The sequence below is a fragment of the Urocitellus parryii genome, chromosome 10 (genome assembly GCF_045843805.1).
Source record: "Urocitellus parryii isolate mUroPar1 chromosome 10, mUroPar1.hap1, whole genome shotgun sequence".
Taxonomy (NCBI): domain Eukaryota; kingdom Metazoa; phylum Chordata; class Mammalia; order Rodentia; family Sciuridae; genus Urocitellus; species Urocitellus parryii.
The window spans coordinates 113,622,538-113,649,819 of NC_135540.1; the positions used below are offsets into that span (position 1 = coordinate 113,622,538).

Sequence of the window (27,282 nt, forward strand, 5' to 3'; positions counted from 1 at the left end):
TTCACACATACTAGGCAGGCGCTCTGTCACTGAGCCACAACCCCAGCCTCATATTTATGTTATAGTTCTATGATAAGTTTGTTTTTTTAAATTAGTTTGCTGTGTAACCTCTCCAATGCAGAAAATCTCCTTCCTTCCTTTTAAGCTTTTAGAGGATTAACAGAATATTAGTGCAGGTATCACAATAAAGAGCCACACTAGTGCTGTCCCTTGACATGAGGAAGAAGGAGATGAAGAGGTATCAGGGAAATGTGGGTGGGATCACCCAGACTTCTAAAGAGGGCCACTGAGGACCAGCCTTGGCCGAGGGACCTGGGGTGACCTGCCATTCTGTCACACTCTGGGGGCACATGCTCATCACCAGCAAGCCCCATGTCTGCCTGTAATGACAGGAGACTTCATCTCACTTTGACCATGAATAATTCATAAACATGGCTATCTGGAAATTTGTGGTCATCATTAGCATTTTAATGAGAAAAAAATATGTGATCATTATCCTAAGTCTCTGTTTTGTTTCTCTCTTTCTCTTTCTCTCTCTCTCTCTTTTTTTGTCTTCCCTACCACAGCTAACCAACTCAATATTTCGTGAGTACTTGGAGCAGTTGAGGTCCCTGCTAATGTGCTGACTGTCACTATGGGCAGATGGTACCTGGAGGCTCACTGTCACCCAGGCAGCTCCTGTACGTAAGGGCTTGTGTGCTCATTTGTGCTTGTGCCCTCTCCCTTTCCCCCTCCCCTCCCCTCCCCTCCCCTCCCCTCCCTTCCCCTCCCCTCCCCTCCCCTCCCCTCCCTTCTCCATTGTAGAATATTGCAGGGTAGGAGCCTGAGCCACTGAAGGTTTATAAGATTTAAATGAGAATATTTAGAAATGCAGGACAATGAATTGCTCTAGGGTAGGTTTTTGATGGTGAGAAATGTTATTTAAATGAGGATTTTCATGATCAAGGGATCCTGTAAAATCAAAAGATCAGCCACCTCCCTTTTCTGTTTCTATGCACCCATTCCCATACAGGCTTTTTTTTTTTTTTTTTAAGTCTTTTCTTTTTTTCCTCACAACACATGTTAGTGTTTGAAATGATAGTAATGCCATAAATTAGAAACACATCCTAGTAATTGTTTTTATTCCTCTGAAATTAAAAAAGAAAAAAAGAAATTCGTGGATCCAGAGAAGTGCCCTGGGTCTGCCTCTGTTCTGGGTGTATCCTCTGGAGAGCCTTGGCTATTTCTCCACATTCTCCAAAGGAGGATAGTAGCGGTTCCCTCTGAGATGACTTTTCTGTGCCTCAGGACACTGGGTTCTTCCAGCAGTCTTTCTGGTGGTTGTGGTTCTTCTGTTTGTCTCTACCCTTAATCAATTTAGGAAAAGAAATTCCTTCCCATCTCCTTCACTCACATAAAGGGTGGTTGTCTCATTTACTCTTTTTGTTCCTTGGGGCTAGCTCTGTGGATAGTCCTTTGTTTTTCTTGCTTCCTTTTGCAGCTTCTGGAATTCTGGCTTCTCCAGGTGTACGGAGGGCCATTCCCCACAGTGCTTTTGCTCCCATTGTCTTTCTCTGGTTATATCTACTCATGTTCACCTTTCGTTCCTATTTCTTTATACAACTCAGGGTTTCCCTTCATAGAAAAGTCAGAAACACACTCAAGCGCTCACCCAGACAATTGCTTATAAAATGAACCAGATGGAGGGCAAGTGCTTACGACAACAGAGCCGGGATTCAGATCAGCTTCCAGCATGAAGGCCGGCTGTGTTGAGGTTAATTCAACACTAGGCCTTAATCTCTCCAAGAGCATTATTGTTTTACTCTAAAATCAGCCATTGTCTTAGCATTACAGAATTAAGTTCACACCTGCATACTGTACATGAGTGGTGGGTGATCGATGGCCCATGGGCCAGATCTATTTTTGTAGAAGCTGAACTCATTTTATTTTTATATTTTAAATGGCTACACTGACATAATCTCTGTTTTTTTCCCTTATGGCCTTTAAGACCTAAAATGTCTGTGATCCCATTTGGAAAAATTTGCCTACCCTGCTGTAGAGGAAAGCTGGAAGGCTTGTTGCAATGGATTCATGTGACTCGTTAGCATTTGACCTATAGAAATGCTAAATCCGCATGGTTCATTCTAATATACTTTGAAGAAATTCTAATTTCAGAATGGTTAGGATTCTAATACGTGGGCTCTTGGAGTAGAAGAGCTGACTTTTTATCTGGGAAATTCACACATGTGGACATCTTGGGGACTCGCCCGTCCCCTGTTAGCCAAGTATCTTTCCAGAGCTACCTGGAAGGCTCTAAGGTAAGCTGTGTAAGAGTCTCAAGGAGCTCTTGTTTCCCACCTGCTTATTTCTTACCAAGAGCTCTCTGGGAGAAAATTGTCCTTTTTTACCTTACTTGGGCCTGACACATCTGGCTGTCCTTGGATTAGAGATGGCTCTGGTCACTGCCTGAGGCCTCTGCTGAGGTGGTCACTTGCACCTGCTTTTACCTGGGAAGGGGGCGTGGCTGTGTCTCCCAGGGAGCAAGTGTCCTAGTTGCTGGAATGTCATTCCCCAGAACTAGAAGGTGGCCCGGCCCTGCTTGCTTTCAGTGTTGTTCATCCTTAGCCTGATCCATGGCCACCATCATTTATTTTTGTGTGGGTTGTTTTGGATTCTTTCTCTCCCTCCTCTGGACCTCATTTCTCCAGACTGTTCAATAAGATTTGCTCCTTGAAACCTGCAGCCATTCGCAGCCGTAGAGGACTTTAACCTCAGCTGCTCTCACATGAGACAAGAAAGCTAGGATGACTCAGGGCCTCTGCGCCAGGCCCATTTCTGAACAGGTCACAGTGTACCCTGAAGAAGGGAAAGTATTTCGGGGGAAAAAAAATCTGTAGAGTTATAATTTTACCATCAGTGTGGTCCGAGCCGTTAGTGAAGGGCTGGCAGTACGCACTGCTGCACTCTGGGTTGTTTTTGAGGGTATCAAATTTGAGCGTGGAGTTTCTTTTTGTTTGGGGATCACCATTGCCTTTCAGTGCTGTCTTCTTGTGGGACAAGGTGCTGTTCTTTGAGGAATGTGAAATGGCATCCAGTGAAGCACCAAAATAAGTAAATAGCTGGAGCTGACCTTTCCAGACTCTTTGTACAGATATTTAGGCTAGTGTTAAGGCTGGAGTTTTGAAAGTATGCCAAGAATTGCTAATAAAATTGCACCCTTGTTTGTTTTTGATTGTACCTATTCCTTCCCTTGAGTTATTCCTGCTCTGACCTTGGCCGTCAAGGTCTGGCCTGGTGCAGTAGCCTCCCAATCTCTGGCCTGCAGCCTTTCTGCATACACATTTGGTTTTTGCAGAGTTGCCAAATTAATCCAATGAGGAACATCTCTGATCACACCACTCTCCACTGATTTGGGCATCCCCACTGGTTCAGGGGCTCAGTCTGTTTGAGTCCTCCACATTTTCTTTTCCCTTCCCTTTATTATTAATCCCCTTTCTCATGAGTAACAATTGTTATTTTGTTGTTTGCTTTATTACCAGTCAGTCGATGTCCCATGGCAGCCTGTGTTGGCTGCTCTGCCACACACACCCTTGCTTTGGGCTGCTCCCTTTCTAGAATGCAGAGCCACCCTTTTTCAACTGCTAAAGTCCAGTGCTTGGTTTAGGGTGCAGCGGAATTTCCCATCTTCCTAGGGAGCTTTCAATCCTGCCAGCCAGGCAGCACAGGCTCCTGAAGCTCCATTTAAGAGACTTAATCCCCTCCTGAAGCTGTGTCTCAAATTATCTCTTGACATGTCTGTGTACTTTGAACTTGGACCCTGAAGTCTTATTTCCCTCCTGGGTGAGTGAGGACAGCATCTCATCTACACTAGATGCTCAAATATTTGTGGAGTCACCTTGGGCTGAGGGTTGGGACTGGATCATACCTGCCCTTAGGAGGTACCTATAAAGCACTTTCCAGCACACTCCCAGAGCCTGTGTGGGCCCAAACCTCAGGGATTCATCAGGGCACAACCACATACAGCATCAGGGGCTGCTCACCCCCAGCTCTCTCTGCCTTTCCCTCCCTCCCACTCTGAGAATGGGTATTTCCTTTCTTTTTACTCTTATGAAATTACTATTCACAGAGTTTAAACAGCAACAGGCACAGAAGATTGCTTTCTTGGACTTCCCTCCTTGCTCTCACTGCTGAAAGCCGATGGTCTTGTTTGAGGCACCACCCTGCGCCGCACCCTGGGTCCTCCTCTGTTTACTGGCCACGTTGCGCTTCAAAGTAGGTTAACTTGGAAGAGTTCCTTTTATGATCCCTGTTTCACCAATGGTGAAATTGAGGCTTGAAACAATAAAGGAACCTGTTACAGTTTGAGCGTAGGTTTTCCTGGCTCCCACCCCATCTGTGTGTCACCCCCCACTCCCCCAGTGACCTGGCATTGACTTACTTAGGTGACACCCACTCGACCTGTTCTCCACAATGTTGCTTTTGGTAATATGGGTCTCAAGGCCCAAAAGATTCAGCCAGAAAGGATCCTAACATCTGTCTTGTGTTTCTTCTCTTATTCAACTAAACCCAGTAACTGCAGCCAAGCTAAAGACCCTAAGAGAACACTTCACACAGGAAGAATAACAATAAATACAGGCACGGGAATAACACTTTAAAACATGACGTAATACACGTTTCATATAAGAAATTAAAAGGGAATCCATTATCACAATCCTATATCCCAAGAAATGACTGCCTTATAACACTTTGTTGAGTCCCACTCTATGCTTCAAATATTCTCTCTTAATAAGGTTATTCATTCTCTGTTGACACCAATAATTGGATAATGAACACAATGTTTACTCCACAAAGGGTCATAGCCCCCGCCCCCCTTTTTTATGGTGCTCTAGATCAAACCCAGTGCATCACTCTACAAAGCACATTTACTCTACCCCTGAGCTACACCCCTGCTCCATAAATTAATTTTGCCAACCAGTCCATTTACCTTTAAAGTGACTCCAAGCAGGTGTGGCTTGTGGTGCACTGATTACCGGGATGTTCCAAGGGGAGACTGATACCCCTTGTAGGAAGCAGGAACTTCTGGTCAAAAATTGCTGGTTAGGACAGAAAGCCGACTTTCCCTCTCCAAGCGCTGGTCTCAGTGGCACACATCTATAACCTAGTAACTCAGGAGACTGAGGCAGGAAGATCACAACTTTGAGGCTAGCCTCAGTAATTTAGTGAGGCCCTAAGCAACTTAGTGAGACCCAGTCTCAGAATGAAAAATAAAAAGGGCTGGGGATGCAGCTTTGTGGTAAAGCTCCTCTGGGTTCAATCCCTAGTGCAAAACACCAACCAAACAAAAAACATGAGACATCGGTCTCAGCTGTCAGTTTGAAAGCACTGGCCTAGAGACCTCGTGATATTGGAATGTGAGCTTGGGCAGAACTGGGGGTTCGGGCAAGGATTAATGTTCTGCACTCATCCGGGATATAAGGAAACATTTGGATTTTGAATTAAAACCAGGACCCCAAGAGCCATGCTCAAGATTGTGAACCGCCAAGTGAGTCTCATGGCCCAGAATGGCTAGGATATGACCTGGGAGGAGAGGAGCTCTGCCCTGGTTTGCCCAGTGCAGTGGCAGCTTTGTAGGGTCATCTGCCCAGGAATCCCTGGGAGGCTGTGGTTTTAGTAATAAAATTCCATGAATAAGGAGTAGGTTTGAGAGTCAAGAAAGGTTCAAAATGATAAAATTTTAAAATAATACTGCAAGTCCATTCATTTTGGAAAACGTGAGTAGCAAAAGGCACATAAAAAAAAACCTATCTGTAGTGTTTTGCGTGTGTCTTTAATAGTCTTTTTGTGTGTCTACATGCGTCTGTGCATTTACATTAAGTGTCATTATGATCATTTTTTAACGTGCTTTTTGGATACTTGATTCATCATGGATCTTTCTGATATATATATATATATATTTTTTTTTCAGTATATAGTTTTATACTTTTTACCTTGCATGGATATATTAATAGTAATGCACGTCATTTAACATTTAGATCTCCAGTCTTTTGCTGCCCTTCTAGATTGAATGTAACTTTTTTACCTTAAAAAAAGTTTAGAAATGAAATCATGAAGCTAAAGGGTTTGCTTAGCTCTTGAAGGACCTTGCTGTGTACAGCAGACTGCGTGTGGGAGAGAGAGGGCTCTCCTTCCTGCATGAACTCCTTTTGTGAGAAGCACCCATTTCTTTACACTCTGAAAACAAAACAAAAAAATTAAAAACCACTTTCCAATTTGATAGGTTTGCACCATTTGTATTTCCTTACTTTCCCCTACAATTGAGGCTCTTTCTCTGGTTTGGTGGCCCAGAATCAGCTGTATTAAATATGTGTGGGCTGATGTGGAAAAACGTCCCAAGGACTTTTATGAGAGTATGACTTTCTTTTCTTTGTGTCTGATTTATATTGATTTCAAACTAAAAATCTGATTCTTTGAAGGGACAAATGGTCAGACTTTCCCTGTGGCAGCAGCTTAGGGAAGTTAATTAAAATATGAGACAGAGCCCCGGGGCTTAGAACTCTGGGTTCAGGAGCAGTGGCCTGTGGTTGTGGGACATGGGAGGTCTGGGGTCTTGCCCTGGCCCTTTTATTACTGTGTTCAGGTTTGTGGACAAGTCATTAAACCCAAGTCTCCCTTCTGACGCCTGTAAACAGAGGAGCCAGACTGACTGATAGTTAAGAAACCTCTAGTTCAAGAATTCTATTCTCTTTGCTTTCGAAAACGAGAACTGCAAATGAAGTTTGGCTCTAGGGAGAACCAGCCAAGGGCAGCAAATGTATTCAAGATATAAAACTCAGGAAATTAATGGATAGTGAAGTAGTATTTAACCTTGGGATTTTAAAAGCCAAAAGTATCTGCAAATAGGCCAAGACAAAGAGCTTTTAAACAAGAGTGATCACAGCCAAGTGGGTATAGGGAATTTGCTACGGTGCGTAACAGCAGTGACAAAATAAAAAGTGCTTTTACACAATAATGTTTTGGTTTAGGTAGTTATTAGCTAGGCAGGTGTGTAGCGCTCATTTCCTGGTATAATTGTGTAAATGCTTCTGATAGCAAATGTTCTGAGTAATCCCATAATAAATGCTCAATAAACAAATATTGAATGAATGAACAAATAAGTACTTGCTTGACTACTTAACTCGGCATAGAAAAGCAGGGAAATGCCTTGTACATGACACGTTTCCTGCCTCCTGTTGCCACCACTCTTGGTTCTGTAGGTTTAGTTATGTTCAGATTAACTTTTTATTAATGTGACAGCCCCTATGGTATGTACCATAGGATTTCATCATCTCCTTAGTGTCCTTTTCTACCCACTGTGATGTAGTCCCAGTGCCCTGGTATGTTTTACTGTCAGTTTCATTTATTTCTGTTAAGACTGAATTGCAAAATTCTTCTTTTCTACTTACCTCCTCTTTAAGTTTCCTATGACTGTTGTTATAAAATACTGCACATGTAGTGACTGCACACAGATTTTACTCTCTTACCATTTTGGAGACCAGCAGTTTGTCCTCCTGAATTAAGGCCAAGGTGTCAGAAGGGCTGGTTCCTTCTGGAGGAGATCTGTGTCCTTGACTTTGTCAGTTTCAAGTGGCTGCCTGTGTTCCTTGCCTTGGGGTTACTTTTTCCATTTTCAAAGACTATCTTCATATCTCTCTCTCTCTCTCTCTCTCTTTTAGTACCAGGGATTGAACCCAGGGGCCCTTAAACACTGAGCCACATCCCCAGCCCTTTTTATATTTTATTTAGAAACAAGGTCTCACTGAGTTTCTTAGGGCCTTGCTAAGTTGCTGAGGCTGGCTTTGAACTCAGGATCCTCCCACCTCAGCATCCTGAGCAACTGAGATTACAGGCATGGACCACCAAGCCCCACTGCTTCCCTCTTATAAGGATAATAGTGGGTACGCTAGGGATCCCCCCAGATAATCCAGAATAATTCCCCTTCTCAAGACTTCAACATGGTCAGTCTGCAGAATCCCTTTACCCCTATTCACAGGGAGCATTCTCAGGTATAAGGGATTAGGACGTAGACCCTCTGAGGGAGAAGCGCTCTTCTGCCTGCTGTACCTCCTTCTCTCTTCCCAACATGAACTTTTCCCTTTCTGTCCACACTTTGCTCTTATGAGAGCTTATGTGTACACATCCCAACCTCCCACTCTGCCCGCTATGGTATTTACCTAGAGAAATCTTGTCTTCTCACAAATTTTCGGAATTGCTATGGGAGATACTCTACCATAGGTGACATAGGCAAGGCTCCTTGTTACCCGATAGGACCCAGAGGCCAGGAATGGCAGAAGGAGATGGTCAGGGGGCTCCATGACAGTGCTGTGTGGACAGATCTCCACTTTCTATGGGGACACACTCTGCTGGCTGAGTCATTCCAGTCTCTGCCCAATCTCTGCCAACTCACAGATTGACTCTTTGTTTCTAGTTTATTATTGAGGCTGCCCCCTCCCTGTGAGATATAATTCACATTCTATAAAGTTTGCCATTTTAAAGTATGAAAGTCAGTGACCACAGAGTTGTATAACCATCACTACTCTCCAGTTCCAGTCCATTTTCATTACTCCAAAAAGAAATCTTGTCCCCATGCTTGGCCCCCATTCCGTGTTCCTCTCCTCTCTAAGCAACAGGAATCTGTTTTGTCCCTGTGGATGTGCCTGTTCCCATCAACTCACACCATTGGAATCATCAATGACCATTTGTCACTGAACATGATGTTTTCAAGATTCATCCACGTTGTGCATTATTGGTGCTTTATGCTTTTTTACTGCCAAGTCACCTTCCATGTGATAGCTAATACCACCTTTGCTGTGTCCGTTCATCAGTTATGGGCATTTGGGTTTGTTTCTACTTTTTGCCTTGAAGAATAATGTCACTGTGAATATTCCTGTATGGATTTTTGTATAGATCCATGTTTTCATTTCTCTTGGGTTTCACCTGGGAATGTAATTGCTGGATCAAGGTAATTTTATGTTTTGTCTTTTAAGTAGCTGCTGAAGTGGGTTTTTTTAAATGTTTATTTATTTATTTATTTATTTTAGTTTTAGGTGGACACAATGACACAACATCTTTATTTTATTTTTATGTGGTGCTGAGGATCAAACTCAGTGCCTCCCTCACGCATGCCAGGCGAGTGCACTACCACTTGAGCCACATCCCAAGCCCCTGAAGTGTTTTTTTCAAAGTAATTTTTGACTCCTTTACAATCATGCCACCGATGTATCAATCGCCCGCATCTTGCCAACTGTCTTACTGTCTGGTTTTGGCTACAACCATCCAATAGGAGTGAAGTGGTCTCTCGTTGCGGGTTTTGTTTGCATTTCTCCAGTGACGCAATGTCGAGCCTCCTTTCAACTCCCTGTTCATTTATCTTTGCTGGAGAAATAACTATTCAAATCCTTGGTTCACTGTGAAATTGGGTTGTCTTTTATTGTTAGATTGTCAGAATTCTTTATAAATTCTCTATACTACGCTCATATCAGATAAATGATTTGCAAAATTTCTCTTCCATTCTATGGGTTCCTTTTATTCACTTTATTGTCTCTTCCCAAGCCCAGAAGTATTAAATTCTGGGTTTTTTCCCTTTGTTTTCTTTTGCTTTTGATATTTTATCTTTAAAAATAAATTGCATAATCCAAGGTATTGAAGATTTACCCCAGAAATTTTGTTCTCAGAATTTTATATTTTTGTTCCTTACATTTAGGTGTTTGATTCATATGAGTTAATTTTTGTATGTCAACTGAGGTATGGTCCAACTTCACTATTTTGCATATATATATATCCAGTTATCCCAGCACTGTCTGTCGAAAAGATTCTTTTCCCTCGTAGGATCAGCTTGTGAGTTTCTGTAATGAAGCCAGATGTATTGTGATGGGGATTGTGTTTTATTTCTAGATCATTTGGGGAACTATTGCCCTCTTAATATTAATTCTTCTAGTTGTAAACACATACATCTTTCCATTTATGTAGCCTAATTTCTTTTAATGATATTTTGTAATTTATGGTGTACAAGCATTGATTGCACTTCTCTCAATAGCTTTATGCCTATTTTAATTTGTGTGCTATTGTAAATTATGGAATTGTTTTCTAAATTGTTTCCTTTGCAGAGAGTTTATAAAAGTGCATGAAAATAAATTGATTTGTATATCGATCTTGTGTATTCCTTAAGTTTTTCATTCTGTGAAATGTTTTTATCTTCCCTTCTTTCTGCCTTCCTTCACTTTCAGAATTTTAGAAGCTTTTTTTCTTTTTCCAAATTCACCTGCCTTCCTTTTATCCTATTCCAATTTTGCTTTTTCCAATTATTTAAATAGATCTTGAAGTGGTCTTCGGTCTGCTGTACTATTTCCAGCTCGATCTTGCCACTTCCATTGGCTGTCATCATGGCAGGTGGACTTCTGATTTGGTGGTCAATCTGGGAGAGCCACGTGAATGCAGGTTGTTGGTCTTGGGAGTCCTGTGTATGTAGGACTCTGCAAACCCAGGGCAGTTTCTCGTTTGCCTCATCTGTTCCACAGAAGTGGGGTTGCTTCTGGACCACTGTTGGCAATACCTTCTGGCCTGGGGACCGGATGCTCCCGGGGTGTTTTGTATCTGGGTGCCATACCTCCAAGACAGGCCTGGGGGTGGCGGGTGGCGTCTTGAAATTTTGATTTCTTGTTGGCTGGGCATGCCCCTTTCCTCTCTGTGGGCATCAGAATCCTAGCCCCTGCGTGCCCTGGCTCTGTTGTCATCCAGTAGCCTTCTGAGTCTTCAAAGCTCTTGGTGGTCTGTCACATGACTTTTAGTTCCATTTTTGGTTCCAGCCAAAAAAAATTTATTTCTTGTGATTTGGAATTTTCCTATTTGTTATTTATCTTTTACTGTTTGTCCATGTCTTTGAAGCAAGTCGTGTCCTTCTCTGCCATCTCAGTTCATCATATTGACTGGAAACTTTATCATCACAGACTGAAGAATGAATTTTAAGACCTTTGAGGCACCAGATTGCGATCCCTGATTCCCACAGAACTTTAAACGTAGTGTTCAGTCAGTATTGATTCAGTGAATGGGTGTTTTGCAGATCCCTCTACTGAGATATGGTGTGCCTGAGTAACCACCCCTCCTCAATGTAGCGCGGTACACGGCCACCTTGTTACCAGAACCCACCTTCTGTCCACGTCGGAATCATGTTAGATTCTAGATTGCTTTTTGATGCCAAATCCAAGCTATCAGAGTCGTGTCTACTGCCCTTATTTTTAGGAACTCATTAATATGGTAGTTTATGTTTATATGTCTAGCAAGTACGGTTATATTCTAATATTAACACTAGGAAAGAAATGTTATTTCTAAATGTTTATCTTTCCCAGAAGAGAGAAATTAATTTCAACAGTTCACATTGAAATCCCTTCTTAGTAACTTTGCTTTTGCTTTTGATTTTTCCTCAAACTTTCTCTGTGTGTCTATTTTTATTTTTTGGTGTCGGGGACTGAACCCAGAGATGCTTAACAACCAAGACATATCCGCGTCCCTTTTAAAATTTAATTTTTTAAGATTTTGAGATAGGATCATGCTAAATTGCTCAGGCTGGTCCTGAACTTGTGATCCTCCTGCCTCAGCTTCCTGGTAGTGGGATTATAGGCATGTGCCACTGCAACCAGCTGTAGGTGGTTTTCTTAGCCTAAGGGAACCTGCTCATGGGGTGCTCAGTACCTGCAGACCTGGTGTTTTAGGAATCACTAAACATCAGAGGGTTCTCAAAGTCTTTTTCTCATTTGGGTGATGGGGATCAACTAGAATTGGTCCCTTCTGGATCTGAGGACAGGCTTCAACTCAGAAGAGCATGTTGCTCTCAGAAAAGTGGCCCCAGTACCTCCTGCCATCAGGGGAGCAGAGAGGAAATATCCCAGTCAGACCTGGGAGCACAGCCTCCTGAAAAGAAAGAAAAGTGTTCAACTTTTGGGGATAGTTTTGAAAACCAAAGCAAATAGACTTATTTTTCCAGGTTTCCTGGATACTTGCACATTTATGCAAACCTGAGATGGTTCTCAGGGGAAGCTAACTCTGATGACCTGAATGAGAGCCACAAAAAATCTCTTCCAAAATGAGACGGACAGAATTTTAAAAGGAATGACCTGATTTATTTCGGTCATGAGAAAGGTCACTTTATTGTTAGCCTCTGCCATTTTTGGAGCCTTCCCTCATGAACATATCCTAAGAAATAGAAAGTTACAAGCTTGCACCACTGAATATTCAATAGAGAATGCTTTGTTAAAGGAATCTCTAGACTTTTTAGTTCCTCCTTTTTTATTTTATGGCAAATACTTAAATCCATGGGGTTCCATTTGTTTTCTTCCCCAAGTTCTTTCTTAGGAGCTTCTGATTGTGGGAGAGGTTGAGCTCTGTCCCTCAGGGTACAAGAAAATTCCCCAGAGAGCTTCAGTTACATGCTGCTTATTTGGAACTTGATATCAATAAACCCAGCATGACTTGGCCACCGCTGGAAATAAATACCTAGCTACTGTCCTGTTCTTGCAACTGGAGCTTGATTGGAATAAACAGGATTTCCTGTCTGCTTTTGAACATCAGGAGCTAGAAGATTTCTCTTTTTGAGATCATTGTTTCTTCCATTGCAAGGAGCAGCTTAAAGAGGCCTCCTGTTTTTCTTTTTGAGGAAAAGGTGGAGATGAGACTGGAGACGGTGATCAGAGCCAATTAATAGATAGGTTGGTGGATACTGCACCTGCTGTACTAACACAGTGCTGGCATCTCTCAAGGACTGGAAGAGCCACACATTGCCTCACAATGTTTATTGTTTCTTTCTTTCTTTCTTTTTTCTTTTCTTGTGTTGGCACTGGGAATTGAACCCAGGGATGCTCTGCTGAGCTATATCCCCAGCCCTTTCCGTTTTATTTTCAGGCAGTGTCTTGCTAACTCGCCAGGCTGATCCTTGAACTTGAGCTCCTCCTGTCTCAGCCTCCTGAAGGTTGGGATTACAGGTTTGCATCACCATGTCCAACTTTTTTTTAGCCATTTGATGGCCAGTTTATAACTCTCTGTGTGTGTGTGTGTGTGTGTGTGTGTGCGCACAAATATGTAAAAAACCAGAGCATAGGAGCTTAAAGATTAAACTATTCTTATTTGTTATTATAAGCATTGAAATTTATAAAATATTACTTTACATGTAGAGTAGGTATTTTAATATGAGGAGCAAAGAACACTTTGGAAATACTATAATTGGATGATTTTCTTCTTCCCAAGATGAAGACTCGAAGTGGAGACACATTTAATTGCCCACTCAGTACCCATGATTTGTACCATTTTTGTTTACAGAACCTTGATTTAATTCAGAGTGGCATGGTACTCAGCCCCAGACAGTAGGTAGTAATGGTCTAAACCAATGTACCACTCCTTCTTTGTTGAATCTCCTCTTGTGGAGGCTTTCTGATACTTTAAACTAAACACCATGCTAAATGAAGCAGGTATGAAAATACAGATGTTATGAGCCTTTTCTTCTGTGTCCTTAGTGTTTAGTAGGACCTGTGTGAGAACAGTCCCTCAAAAGAAAATTCTCCCTCATACTAGAAGTTGTTCACAGTTGAAGCGATGAGTTGTGGACTCAGAAATGTAATTTTCCAAAATAAATGAACTTGTCCATCTGAACTTCCCTCGGCAAGTACCACGAGTACTTCATGGGCGGATCTTCCTTATGGGCCTTTTTTATGGTGGCCTTAAGTCAGTTTTCTGGTGAACTACATTGTGTATATTTATGGCTTCGTAGGAAGCGACAGCAGCACTAGGGGTAACAGCGTAAATAGTCTGATGTCTTGAAAATGTGAAGGTCCAGCAGGCTTTATTGGATTTCAGGGTAATGGTATTATTAAATTTTCTGCCTCTTTTCAAACTTCTTGTGGCCAAGTTCCAAGCCGGTAACTTTAAGAAATTTGGGAACTAGTTCTGTACACTCGTGGAAAAAGAATTACCCTGTCATTTTCAATGGCCGAATTGGGAAGGAGGAGGAAATAATATGAATTCTGGATTTTTGTGGACTTGGGACCTTGGATAGAACACGTTGTGGGTTGTTTTCCATGTGGGAGGTACACGTGGCTCTGTGACACGCATCATGGAGCTAATATAAAGTAAGAAATGAAAGTTGTCTTTTAGTCCATTAGGAAGAAAGGCCTGTGGTCCATAGGAGTGTCAGTTGTTGGACATCATCTAGTAAAATTCTACTTTTATTTGTAGCCTCAGAACTTGAGCCCTAGAATAATTTCATTCATTAAAAAAAAATAAGGTATGTGTGGTTACACTCTGGACTCTTTCTCTTTAATAAAACTGTTCCAAAGAAATGAGAAGCACTGTACCCCAAGGACCCTCACAAGAGGCTTTCGAAACCATTTGTTCTATCTGCCTCTTCAAGGCAGACCAGAAAGCAGCCTTTGGACGGGTATGAACAGGACCACAGGAATGCTGGGTGCAATAGCAGCCTCAGTGCTATATGCTGGAATCCACAATGTGGGTGCCCTGAGTGGCACCCCCTGTTGAGATCATCCCCAGAGCTGGTGAGGCCCTGTCAGGAGGCAGCCTTCCCAGGCAGGGCGAGGGAGCACACGCCGGAGGGGATTCTGCAGAGTGAGGAGCCTGGTCTGGGCGCCCTTTGGCATCGGTGATAGGGGAACAGCTATATCCCTGCATATCAGGGGAACTTGGGGCTAGTTTGGCAAGTTTGGTTCAAGACAAAGAAGGTGTTAGGAGCCCAGCAGTGCAGTAGGGTCTTCTTTTCCTTTTCTGCTCTCCCCTCCTTTCCTATGTAGTTGGGAGCCTGGGATTGAACCCAGGGGCACTCAACCACTGAGCCACATCCCCAGCCCTTTTTTTTAAAATATTCTATTTAGAGCTAGGGTCTCACTGAGTTGCTAAGTTGCTGCAGCTGGCTTTGAACTCTCGATCCTCCTGTCTCAGCCTCCTGAGCCTCTGGGATTACAGGCGTGCACTGGTGAGGTTGGGAGCTCTTAAGGGATGACCTTGGGAACTTAAAGAGCATTTGGAGTTGCCTGCAGCCATTCTGAGTGCTTTACCAAGACTGTCTAGAAAAACAGATGCCTGTGGGTGTGTCCTCAGAGGTCTCTGTGAGTGACAGGACAGGCTCCTTTGTCTGAGCCTGCTGCTGCCTTTAGAGCTGTGACTGCGGTACCCATGGTGCTAAGGCAGCTTGTCCTCTTCCTGGCTGCAGGATCAGTGGGAGTGAGAGCAGAAGGAGGTTGGGTTTGTGGCTTGGGGACCGCCATTGTTTCAGCCTCCTTGGTTGCCGTTCTTGACTTCAGCTCAAGCTTTGATGAGGAAAGCCGATGGAGGCAGAGGAAGGCCTTCCACAGCGCATCCCAGCATCCTGTGCCGAGAGGACGCCCTGTTCCTCTGGGGCCTCAGCCCGGGTCAAGGCTGAGAGTGTGTCTGCCCTCATGCCTGCCTGAGGCCTGTGGCCCTGGCCAGGTGTCTTCCCTTGTGTCTGTGAACACAGCCCCAGCTGAAGGCCGATGGGGAGCCCCAGGTGCCTCTTGGTGAGCAGCTGATGCCTTTGTGGGAAGCATCCTGAAGGAGGTGGCAGGACTGAAGTTTTGTTACCACGTAGGGGGCCTTTTCTTCCGTCTCCCCTCACCTTCCTTCTTCCCTCCATCTCTCCTTTCATTCCTCTCCTCTCTCCCTGGCTCTCTTTCTTCCTTTCTCTCCTCTCCCCTCTCTTTTCTCATACCAGAAGAGTCACTAATTCTGCAGGGCTGGTAAAGGTGGCTGTATCTATTTTGCCGACAATCGTAGTTTTCCATCCAGTTTCTCAGAAAAGGTCTGTGGTTAGGAGTGGAGTTCATACCGCTGTGCCCTGGTCTGCACATGGCTGCATGGGGAAGATGAAGAGATCCAGAAGCCTGACCTCAAACCCCTGAGAATCCACAGGGAAAGCATTATCACAGGTTCGAATCCTCCTTCACTCATGTCGGGGAAACCCATGCACAGAGGTCTCTCATTTGCAAAAGAAGTGGTGATGTTTACTTCAAAAAGGATGTTACGGCAGACAGGCAAAAGACTGTGTATCTTAGTATTCTGAAAGAATACTAAGCACTCCTCTTCTCTCATTCTCTAATTAAAAATTTCTGGATCACACCTTGGAATAAGCCCAGAAATACTAGGAGGAAGGGGAAATCTTAGTGTTTAATTGCTTTATGTATGTTTATTTCATTTCTGCATACTAACCTTGTGAGGTAAATCACTGTTGTGAGATGAGAGCCAAAGTTCAGAGAAGTTTAAAACAGAATAGCTTCACCACCTGCCAAGTACATGGCCTCAGATATTATTTGATGTCTTACTGCTGTTACCTTATCTCTAAAATAGGATAATTATAGTTCCCTTATCACAAGGTGGTTTTGAGGATCAAAATGATTAATATGTAGAAAGTCTTAACACAGTGCCTACTAAATAGTCAATGTGATGTATGAATGGGAAATTATTATCATTAAGAAAACTGCCAGGTATCTTCTAAGCTACAATAAGTGGAGTAGGGATTGACTTTTAAGTTCAGTGTATTCAAAGGTGGTTTCATTGTCATTTTTGAAGCTTAGAAAGGGTTTAGTTTTCATGGAGAGGGATTGGGGAATTGGTGTTGGAAACATCAGGAAAATTCTAAAGGATTTCAAAAACGTGGGATGACCAGGAAGCAGGAGAAGCACAGCTCTGTGTGGCTGTGACCTGGCTGAGGACAAAGACCCCTAGCCATTTCCTAATTCCCTGGTCATAAGACTCAATTTGTCCCAGAACCAGGAGGTGGCAGATAGATTACCTGTGGGGTCTTTGGAGTCTCCAGTTCTCCAGCTCCATCTGCCTTTCCGCTTCCTGGAAAAGGCAGTAGGAACATTAAACTAAGAATCCCGGAGCCTTTGTGCTGGGATTGGAGCTGGCCCTGCTGCTGTTTTTCTGCCTGACATCATGCAAGTTCCTTTACCTTGCTCAGTGTCCTGTGTGACACAAGGAAAATATGGTGCCTCCTCCATCCCCACAGGATTTATGTGGAAAGTGGAAGAGACCTTGCGGACAGTGTCTGTTTAGCCCAGAGGAAGCCCTCAATAATGTTAGTTTCTTAATATTCCCTCATCCTGATGCCATTAGGCTTTGGTTAGAAATTCAGGCCAAGTATGCAAGCCCAAAGTGGGGTCCTGCCCTCTCTGGATGAATTTTAGCCAGGACCATAACAGACATCTGGCTCGTGTCACTGTCTCAGTCAAGAATCTGGCATGGGGTGTTTGAGTTGCCTTTGCGTATACTTTTATCTGCCTTTCCTTTCTGCAAAAAAGTGCCTCAGAGCTTGGAGGAGAAATGGATATCATTTCTTCTTTGTTGGGTCTCAAACAGGCAGACCCTTGTTCCCATCCCCTAATTTTTAATTCATAGCATTTCTGCCCAGGGAGACTTTTATAGCTAGCAGTAGAGCCATTTAAACAAAATTACTTCTTTGACCAATGGTTTTGCACTTGTGGTCTATGTTGTATTGAGTTTTATTATCTTATTTTTTCTTGCTACTAAGACAGAATAGGGGAGCAAATAATGGGGTTTTCTAAGAAAAATTAACAGGTGACAAAAGAGAAGACAGTTCCCCCCACATCTCAAATCAAGAAGGCAACTAACTCTCAGGGGTGGGGTGCAACTCTGTGGTGGAGCACAGACTTCAGCATGCCAGTGGTCCAGGGCTCTGTCTCCAGCCCCTCAAAAAAGACCTCACCTCTCCTATGCCCTGACTCCCCATGCCAGTACTCCTGCAGCAGGCCGAGGCACCTCAGCTTCTATCCCCATGTGTTCACAGGGCCTCCAGGTTTCTCTCTCTGCTGTTGGCCTTCCTGCGTGACCTGCCAGCCCCAAGGGAAACTTGAAATCCTTTCTTCAAAAGCTCATGCCTTCTACTTCAGAGGAAATAATTTTCCTTGGCCAATTTAGTAAGATCCTTTCTCTTCAGTTTCCTTTAATTATCTCATTGAAAAGAGAGAGAGAGAAAAAAAAAGGGAGCTGGAGAAGACCATCTGCTTTCTGAGACAGTTCATGTCTTGTGTTTTCTCTAATGGCTATAGGAAAGCCCAGTTAAGCCAATTAAGGCTTCATCTTGTTCTTGTTTGGGATCCTTCTGTTTGGCACTTTTGAGTCACTGCCACCGACGTTTCTCAGTGGTATATTTGGGGTGTCTTGGAGTGTAGATTTTATGAAGAGATGTTTTCTTTGTTCCATGAATTGTCACAGGCTCTGTGAGCCACTTTCCAGATCCTGCCAAACTGTCACTACAGGGTTCTTTGCTTTTTTTAATCCATTCCTCGCACCACAAGAAGTCCTATTAGCCTGTTTTCTGAACTATAGAGTAAAATCTGGCAAATGTAGCACGGAAAGCAGATGGGTGGTTGCGTGTCTTCTTTTCCCCAAACTCTGGATCTAGTGTTCCATAGAGAACTCCACTTTATCACCTCCCTTTACCTCATTGCAGAAAACACACGTGATGGATGGAGGGGAGAGAGGAGACGAGGGTTGTTTTTTTTAAAGCTACATGGTATATGCGTATCTAGCTTCATGTAGGAACTTATTTTTTTCAAAGTTGAAAAGAGTGGTTTTGCTCTGAATATGAAAATGTTCTTATATCACTATTAAAAAAATTTAGGTGGGGCTGGGGTTATGGCTCAGCGGTAGAGCACTCGCCTCGCATATGCAAGGCCCTGGGTTCGATCCTCAGTACCACATAAAAAATAAATAGTTATTATGTACAACTACAAAAAAAAGTTTAAAAAATTTAGGCACATCAGCAACACGGAAGATTAGAAGGTATTTTTCTAAATCCTATCATCCAGAGATTACCATTAGTAACATTTCAGTACACTTTTCTGTTCGTTATTTTAGCAACTATTTATTGACTATCTGCCACGTGCCAGGCACCAGCAATATACCGAGGCACAAAACAGACACATAGTCTTTGCTCGCATGGAGAGAAAGACATCAAACAGGTTATGCAGATTGCATACATGAAAATAAACAGTACTAACAAGGTTAAATTACAGACAAACTTACTTTTAAAAAACCCAGACTAAGAAAGAGAACAGTATCCATATAGATAAGGAAAACATGCCGAAAAAGGCACGCTCAGCCACAAAAATAAAGATTAAAATTGGAATGTTCTATTTCAAAAGAAGGAAAAGGTAATTATCTAATTATGCAAGAGATGAAAGAGCAACATAAATCTGAATTTGGAAAACTCAGACAAGTTGACAGAATTTAAGAGAGAATTAGAAAAATTAAATAAACTCAAATTTAGGAGGAGCACAAAATCAGTTACATACCACAAATATTGCCATAACAGAAACAAAGGTTGTAAAAAGGAAGGAAAAGTTTAAAATCACAAGGAAATGAAAAAGAAATTTGGGGCAGGGCACAGTGACATATGCCTGTAATCCCAGCAACTGAGGAGCTGAGGCAGAAGAATCAAAAGTTTGAGTCCTGGCAGCTGGAAGTTTGCTGGGCTGTTTCCCTGCCCTTCAGACTGCCAGCTGATGGAGTCCAGCCTCAACAATTTAGCCCTGTCCCAACATAAAAAATTAAAAAGACTGAGCATGTGGTTCAGTGGCAGGTCACCCTGGGTTCAGTCCCTAGTTCTATAAAAAAATATAAAAATTGGGGGGCTGGAGTTGTGGCTCAGTGGTCGAGCACTTGCCTAGCACATGTGAAACACTGGGTTTGATCCTCAGCACCAGATAAAAATAAATAAATAAAATGAAAGTCTTGTATCCATCTACCACTAAAAATATTTTTTAAAATAAGGTTAAATAAATAAAAATTGGGGAAAGGTAAGAAATACTGAAGGCTAGGCAATGCATGCAGATCTAGCATACAGGTAACAGGAGGAGAAAACCAGGAGAGGGGTGGTACCCATACTCCATTTCAAGAAAACTTTTTTGGAAAAAAAAAAAGTTTGAAGACTACATTTTGAAAAAGCAAATCATATATTTTAGAATATCAATTTAGAACAACTCCTCCAAAGATATTCTAGTAAAACTGTTGGGTTAAAAAAGAAAGAAGTCCTTTGGGCATCTACACAAAAAAGAAACTCGGTGACAGAGACTTAAATTGTCCCTAAGACCTTTTGTCAGAAAGTCTTCATGCCAGAAGGGAAAGGGATGTATGTTTGTGCTCCAGGGAAAGAAAATATGAGACAAGATTTTTTATATCTAGCAAAATTGACCTTCAAGCATAAGGAACATAAACGTGCAAGATGTCAGGAGAGGAGATACTGTTCCTGTGAGCTCTTCTTAAGGAATTTCCTAGAGAGTGAGCTTCAGACAACAAAAACAGGTGGGGAAACCTAAGACTGGCATATTGCCACATAATAGGTAAAAGCTTAAAAGCTTCAGAGACTCTGAGAGCATGTCAAATGGCCCAGGAGCCAACCTAATTGGACTGATAATGGCCAAAAAATAAGCATTACATATGTTTCAATCCATTAGGTAATAATGGTATGAAAAAAAGGATCGCTTACCTTTTGATTGATCATCTTAAAAATAATGAGGAAAGAATCAGGCATTTATCCTGGTTTTCTTAGGCAAAGGATATTGCTGCATAACCAAGAACTGCCGCAATCTGGCTGGGCACCAAATCACGAGCCACTCACAGCTTTGTAGATTCAAACAGCATTTCTTTATTTCCAAACTCACACCGGCCCTCTACAAACACGTTCTGGGGAAAATCACGTTTTTTTCCCAAAATTCACGTACTCCACCAGGCTGGCCTAAGATGGTCTTGGCCAAGAGGACTCAGCCGACCTACCCAAGCCTCCAACAGCCTTCCTACAGGCCAGCCTCGGCGTGTCTCATGATAGTAGCACAGATCTTGTCTTCTTCAAGGTGCTGGAAATGGGCAAAGCATGTCATCCCATTTGCTAACATCCAGTTGACCAAAGCAAGTTGCACAGCTGAGCCCAGAGCCAGTGGAAAGGGAGTACAGAGTCACAGAGCAGAGGGCGAGGAGACCGTCAATTGGCACCATGAACGCAGTGGGCCCCCCACAGCTAGCCAGCAGCATATTTTAAATTGGCACTTCTTAAAAGTAGGAAGCATTGCTGTTATTTCTAAACTGCAGATGTAATGCCTGAGACATATAAAAAGTGGGGATCCAAGTATATTGTGGGAAAGTATAATATCTTTTGCTTCATTTAAAAATTTTCTGGTTCACAATTTTAAAAGTCACTCCTAAATGGAAACATCTACATCTGGTGATCTGTCTTGAAAATATTTCTTTTCCAGTTGTTAGAGTTTCCCGCCGAGGAAACATTTCAGAAAATAAGACTTCTTTCTCTCTCTGCGTATTTTTCTTTCTTTGATAGTGTTCTCAGAATTAGTTGTTTGGAAATGGTTTGGAGAACATTGAATGGAGCAGGATAAAGAACCAGAATCCCAAATCGACATTTGTAAGCATTTTGCTTAAGATACAGAAATTAAGGGCTGGGGTTGCAGCTCAGTGGCAGAGCACTCACCTCGCACATGGGAGGTGCTAGGTTTGATCCTCAGTACCACATAAAAATAAAGGTGTTGTGTCCATCTCCCAATTAAAAAAAAAAATCTTTTAAAAGACATAGAAATTAGAGAAAGGATTAGTTTCTATACCTTGGTTACTGTCACTAGCTGTCCGTGTTGTGCATAGTAGCCTCCTGAGGGAAGTCTGGCTCTGAGAACTCCAGATTGATTGCATGATGCAGGTGAGCCTCCCCCTCTACCTCTGCCTAAGATCCCACACAGCACCTGAGATGGGCGTGACTTGCCAAGATGTCAATCAGTCTGCTGACCCCAAAACATCATGAAGCAAGACTCTACTCTTGAAACCTTATCCCTGCCTCTGATGTCTCTGCTATAAAATATAGAAAAGGGGGGCTCACTCTCTTTCCAGCATGAGAAGCTTGATCCTTAAGGTCAAAGAGCCGTCCTGTCCTTGATTCCAAAATTATTTCTGTGTTGTGTGATTTTTTTTGCCACCGTCTTCTTGGCTTAATGTCACAGTTAGCCTGTTTTAACCCAGCTTGTCTTGTCTGCATGGGTTGCGGTTGAGAAGTTACCATAACTTTTTTCTTTCTGTTTTAAATTATATATTTGGTCAACTTAGGATCTCTCAATGATTCAGAATCAGAGCAATGATTCTGAACTGTAATAGAGTCCCAGGTATGTGGATGCAAGAAATTTATTACTACTAAAGGTTTATATTCCCCAAATTAAAAAAATTAAATCCCCCCCCTACGGAGCACAATATTACATATAAAAGTATTCATCAGTTAATATGCCCTGCAGATTTTCAAGGAAAAAAAGTACACCAGCAGCATTTGGACAGCTCTTCCTCTGCTTGGCAGGTTACAATGATGTTTTCAATAATGCCAAAGCTCCATTTCCATTGTAATTGAAGTTCTTAACTCCATTCTTGGAAACAGGCTACCATTTGTGAATATTTTCACAAGAAGTCAGGATGGGACAGGGAAAGAAAATGGGAGATATGAGCCACCAGAATTTACTAGGTCCTTAGGTTGGGTGTACAAAGATCTCCAAGGCACCAGAGCTTACAACCTAAGTGCGAAAACAAATCATATGTGTTAAGAAAAATATTAATAACAGTAATAGCAGTTATTTACAAATGTTGAGGATAGGCTTGTAACTAAGCAAATCAAGTGATCAACATTTGGTATCTTGTTTAATCCTATGGTAACTGTCAGATTGATGGTAACCATAATTTGCCATTGAAATAAGAGAACAAGCTTGCAAACATTAAGAGTGGTTCAAGATCATGTCGAACCTAAGTGTCAAACAAGAAGAGGAAGAGAACTCCGGGCAAAGGTCCAAACTTGCAAAGCAGGGGATTTAGTAGTTGCTAGAACTCCTTAGGGAGTATAGAAGGGGACTCACTACTTCAGTTTTTGGGATGGAGAGCAGGAATGAAAAATATCTTGCAGCATCCAGGACTGCCCTGTCCAACAAAGAATGTCTTAAATCTGTGAAGCTCCCAGACAATCTGTTGAATATTCATGTAGGTGAACCACATGTTTATAATTATCCCAAAAGTTAAACATGTAAAGTTTTTTATGGTTTTAATAGACACTGTATATTCTAAAGCCTCCTGATCAAAAGATAATCATATTTAGTATTTTTGATATTTCCTAAGAGTTGTTGAGTATTTTGAAGTTAATGATGTTAATGACAGCAGTGTATTTCACGATATCTGAGTTGTCCATATACAACACTCAGCTTCTGTCAGTCTGCCCATAGCTGTCACCCTAACAGTGATTCTGTATATAGGCAAATATCTGATGACTGATCATTATGATCCCTAGTTTACCCTGCTTGAAAATTTGCTTATTGAAATGCATCCCTACTGTAATTTCTCCCTTTCTGGAATTTGTGTGTCAATAAGTTATATATCTATGAATTATACTTCAAGAGAATAAAGGGTCATTTCATCTCTGTGACCAAAATATCTGTCCTGAATAACTTAAAAGAAGGAAGAGTTTATTTGGTCTCATGGTTTCAGAGGTTCAGTCCCTGGTAAAGCGACTCTATGACTCTGGACCAAAGGTGAGTCAGAGAAAATCTGCTCAGTTATTGCAAGCCAAGAAGCAAAAAGAGCAAAGAGACAGGGACAGATTGTATGATCTCCAAGGCATGCCCCCAGTGACCTCCTTTCTCTAGCTTTGCCCCAGTTTCCACCCAGTAATCCATTCAGAGTATTAATCCATCAAATGGATTAATCCACCAATTAGGTTACTACTCTCATAATCTGTTTTAGCTCATGCATTAACACAGGAACTTTGCAGGGGGACACCTCATATCCAAACCATAATAAAAAATATTTATCATAGGAAGGAGTTATTGAGTCTGATAGGGTTAAAGAGCATTAAAGTTTCCAAGAAATTAGTTACTTGAAGGTAATGAAGGGTTTGAGTAAAGGAGAGGTTCTAGAATCAATTGGAACTAGATTTTCAGTAGTCAAAAGAATTAATTCTGGTGATTTCTGGATAAGAGAGGGATTGTGAATAGAGAAGTTATTTATCTGATACTGTGGATCTAGGATCGATCTGAGAGGAAGTGAAGGGAGGGATTAGACTGAAGGGCAAGAGAGGAGTTATGGAACTGCATGCAATACTTAATGTTTGTGTTAGTCAGTGTTATGATATTACAATGAAATACCTGAGGAAGCTACATTAGAAAGAGAGAAGGGTGACTTAGCTCAGAGTGGTAGAAGTTTAAGGGCATGGCATTTGTATCAGCTCAGTTATGATGAGGGCTGTACCACTGCTGCAGTTTGAATTGGGAGTATTCCCCCCAAAACCTTTTCTCTCTGAAAGTTGATTACCCCCAGGTATTTTGTTATAGGGGGAAAAACAAAAGCTGATAACACAGTTACATCAAGGTGAAGAACAATGGTGGGAACAAAGGTTAGAATGCATGTGGGAGCAGGCCAGGGTTATGTCTCAGGCCAATGGACCGAGAGCCACTTGGGCCCTCAAAAGGGCTCTGTAACAGCCCTTTTGCCAGAACTACCAAGGGGCTGAGGGAGAGGTACCTCACACCCTCGACCCCTCCACGGCCTGAAGGCCTCATACAAGGCTCCACCTCCCAAAGGGCTTACCCCCTTCCAACAGCACCACCCTGGGGACCAAGCCATTCTTCACAGCAGATCCTTGGGGGACACAAATCATATCATACCATAACAATGTCTGAGGAGAGAGCAGGCAGGACAGAGAGAGTAGTCAATTGAGAGGGACGAATTTGTCAGTCGTGTTTGCCTGTATTTGGGGAAGACAGGCAAAGCCAAATTCTTTGTCTGATTTTTATTCTGTTTGGAATCATTTGCAAGTGCCTGGCATCTTACACGGAACCAGAATAGAAGTGGGTGTTCTATTTATTTATTCACTCATCTATTTGTTTAATTGTGCTTTTGTGAATTCTGTTGCGGGCTCTCTCAGGTCCTGTGGAATGTTTATTAGGCCCTAATAGCATCACCCCAAGGCCCGTCAGCACAATGGATTTTCATTTACAGGGCACAGGCAAACACCCCTGGAAGGCAGGAAATCACTGTAGACTATTTCACTTAGGTTGTTTTGTGCTTCACCTTAAAATCACAACTGTGTTCCTAATGCAGAGCATGTAGTGGCCTGCCATTCGTCCCCAGCACCTTTGACCTCAGAATGTGATTTCTGTGGCATTCTGTGCTCTGAATACTGCTGGCAAAATCTCCAGCATCACAGGAGAGGTAATATTTCTGCTAGGCTTTACTTTTACAGATAGAAGGTAGATAACCATTTGGTTAAGATAGACAATAATTCAATCTAAGTTAAAGTTTCGGACTCTGTCTACATTCTCTGGGTCAGCGCTTCTCCGACAGAAATAAAAGACAGGCACATAGGTAAATTGAAATTTCTAGTCCACATGAAAACAAAAATTTAAAAAGTTAAATTTAATTTAAACATGTTTAATTTAACTCAGTACATCTGAGATGTTTTCATTTCAACATTAATTCAATATTTAAATATTATGAATGTGAGACATTTGGCATTTTTTTTGTTCAGAGTCTTCAAAATCAACATGTATTTTATTCTCATAGCACTGAACTCAGATGCAAAATATTCATGGGAAATACTTGGCCTGTATTCAGATTCCATAAAATTCAGAGTTGAAAAAATAGGCTCACCTACTCTAAAAGTTCCAGTGTTACTTAATTTCCCAGTGTATCAAGTATCACTTTATGAATTTGTAATTAAATTGAGTATAGTTAATAAAGTTGAAAATTTAGTTCTTCAGTTGGACTGGTCACCTTTTAAGTGTTTGAAAGCTCCGTATTGCTGCTGCTAGTAGCAGCTATATCGGACAGCACAGCTGTAGATTCTTCTTAAAACCATACATTTGCATAGTGTTTTCCCATTTCCTAAGTGCCTCTTTTGTTTTTTCTCAAGTTATTGTTGGTTCACACCAGCAAGTCCGTATCAGAAAGTGTTTTTACCAGATTAGATTCATTCATCAAGGAAAAGTAGCTGGGATATTTGTACTCCATCTCCAAGGCCAGGAAATGCCTTCTTGCACATGGTAGGTGTTTAAGAAATGTTTTTCCTTCCTAAATCCTATGTAGTCCTCAAATTTCATTGTCTCAGGAGAGCCTTTCCAGACTGCAGCCCGGCACCTGTCCTTTGTTAACAAAGATATTTTCTCCCAGAACATACATATTTACATACTGATCTGAGTTAATTTTGTGATTAACATCCATCTCCCCCAATAGACTGCATACTATACTGAAGAGGAAAATAGTTTTTGTTGACTAACTGTCCTTGCATCCCTGCTTCTAGCATAATGCATGGCGCGTGGTAAGTATGGAATGTGTATTGGTTGATAATAGCACTATAAAAAGGGCTATTTATGACATGAAGTGATTAGCAAAGTATCTAATTCTTAACTTTGCTAAAGGTGCAGTTTGGTTCAGGTCAGGAAAACAGGACTGTTTTAAGGATTATATACAGAATGGGAAAATAAACAAGGAGAGAAATGAATTACAGTAGATGGGGTAGAGAGAGAAGATGGGAGGGGAGGGGAGGGGGGATAGTAGAGGATAGGAAAGGTAGCAGAATACAACAGCCACTAATATGGCATTATGTAAAAATGTGGATGTGTAACCGATGTGATTCTGCAATCTGTATTTGGGGTAAAAATGGGAGTTCATAACCCACTTGAATCTAATATATGAAATATGATATGTCAAGAGCTTTGTAATGTTTTGAACAACCGATAAAAAAAGAAATAAATTTGAGCCTAAAAAAAAAAAAGGTTATATACAGTAAAAGATGTGCATGTTCGTAACTTTTGTTCAAGCCTTCCCAAAGTATGCATGCAAGAGTGCCTTTCTTTGGTTTTCTCTCTACTTCATTGGTATTTGTTTCATTGAACTATTTATTTATCACCTTGGTGTTTCAGCTTATAATTTAAGGTACATTGAAGACGTCTTCCCCCTGCCTCAACACCCAAAGGAAAATTGAATTGTAAAAATACTTTTTAAGGTGCTGAGAAAGGCATGGAGTGAAGACAAATGTGTCTGGAGGGAGGCACCTCTTGGTATTTCAGGACAATTTAAAATAAACCCACCCCTTTAATTATACCAGAGTAATGAGCCTTACCCACAGTATGTGAAAATATAATTAAAAATGTATTGTGGACCAGCAGACCAGGTTGTCAGGTCATTATCTGAATTATAAAGTTGGAA

The 27,282-nt window shown here is 41.9% G+C and overlaps 1 protein-coding gene across 3 annotated transcripts in view; it reads left to right on the forward strand.

Annotated features, from left to right (window-relative positions):
- The window catches only part of Apbb2 (amyloid beta precursor protein binding family B member 2), a 322,787-nt gene that overhangs the window by 120,707 nt on the left and 174,798 nt on the right, over positions 1-27,282 (forward strand). For 2 of the 3 annotated variants that reach the window (XM_026387551.2, XM_026387558.2), the window contains exon 4: positions 567-680. The exons of the other annotated variant lie outside the window; for it this stretch is intronic. The gene's annotated coding sequence lies outside the window, so the exon portion shown is untranslated. The remainder of the gene's footprint in view (positions 1-566; positions 681-27,282) is intronic. 3 annotated transcript variants of the gene reach the window in all.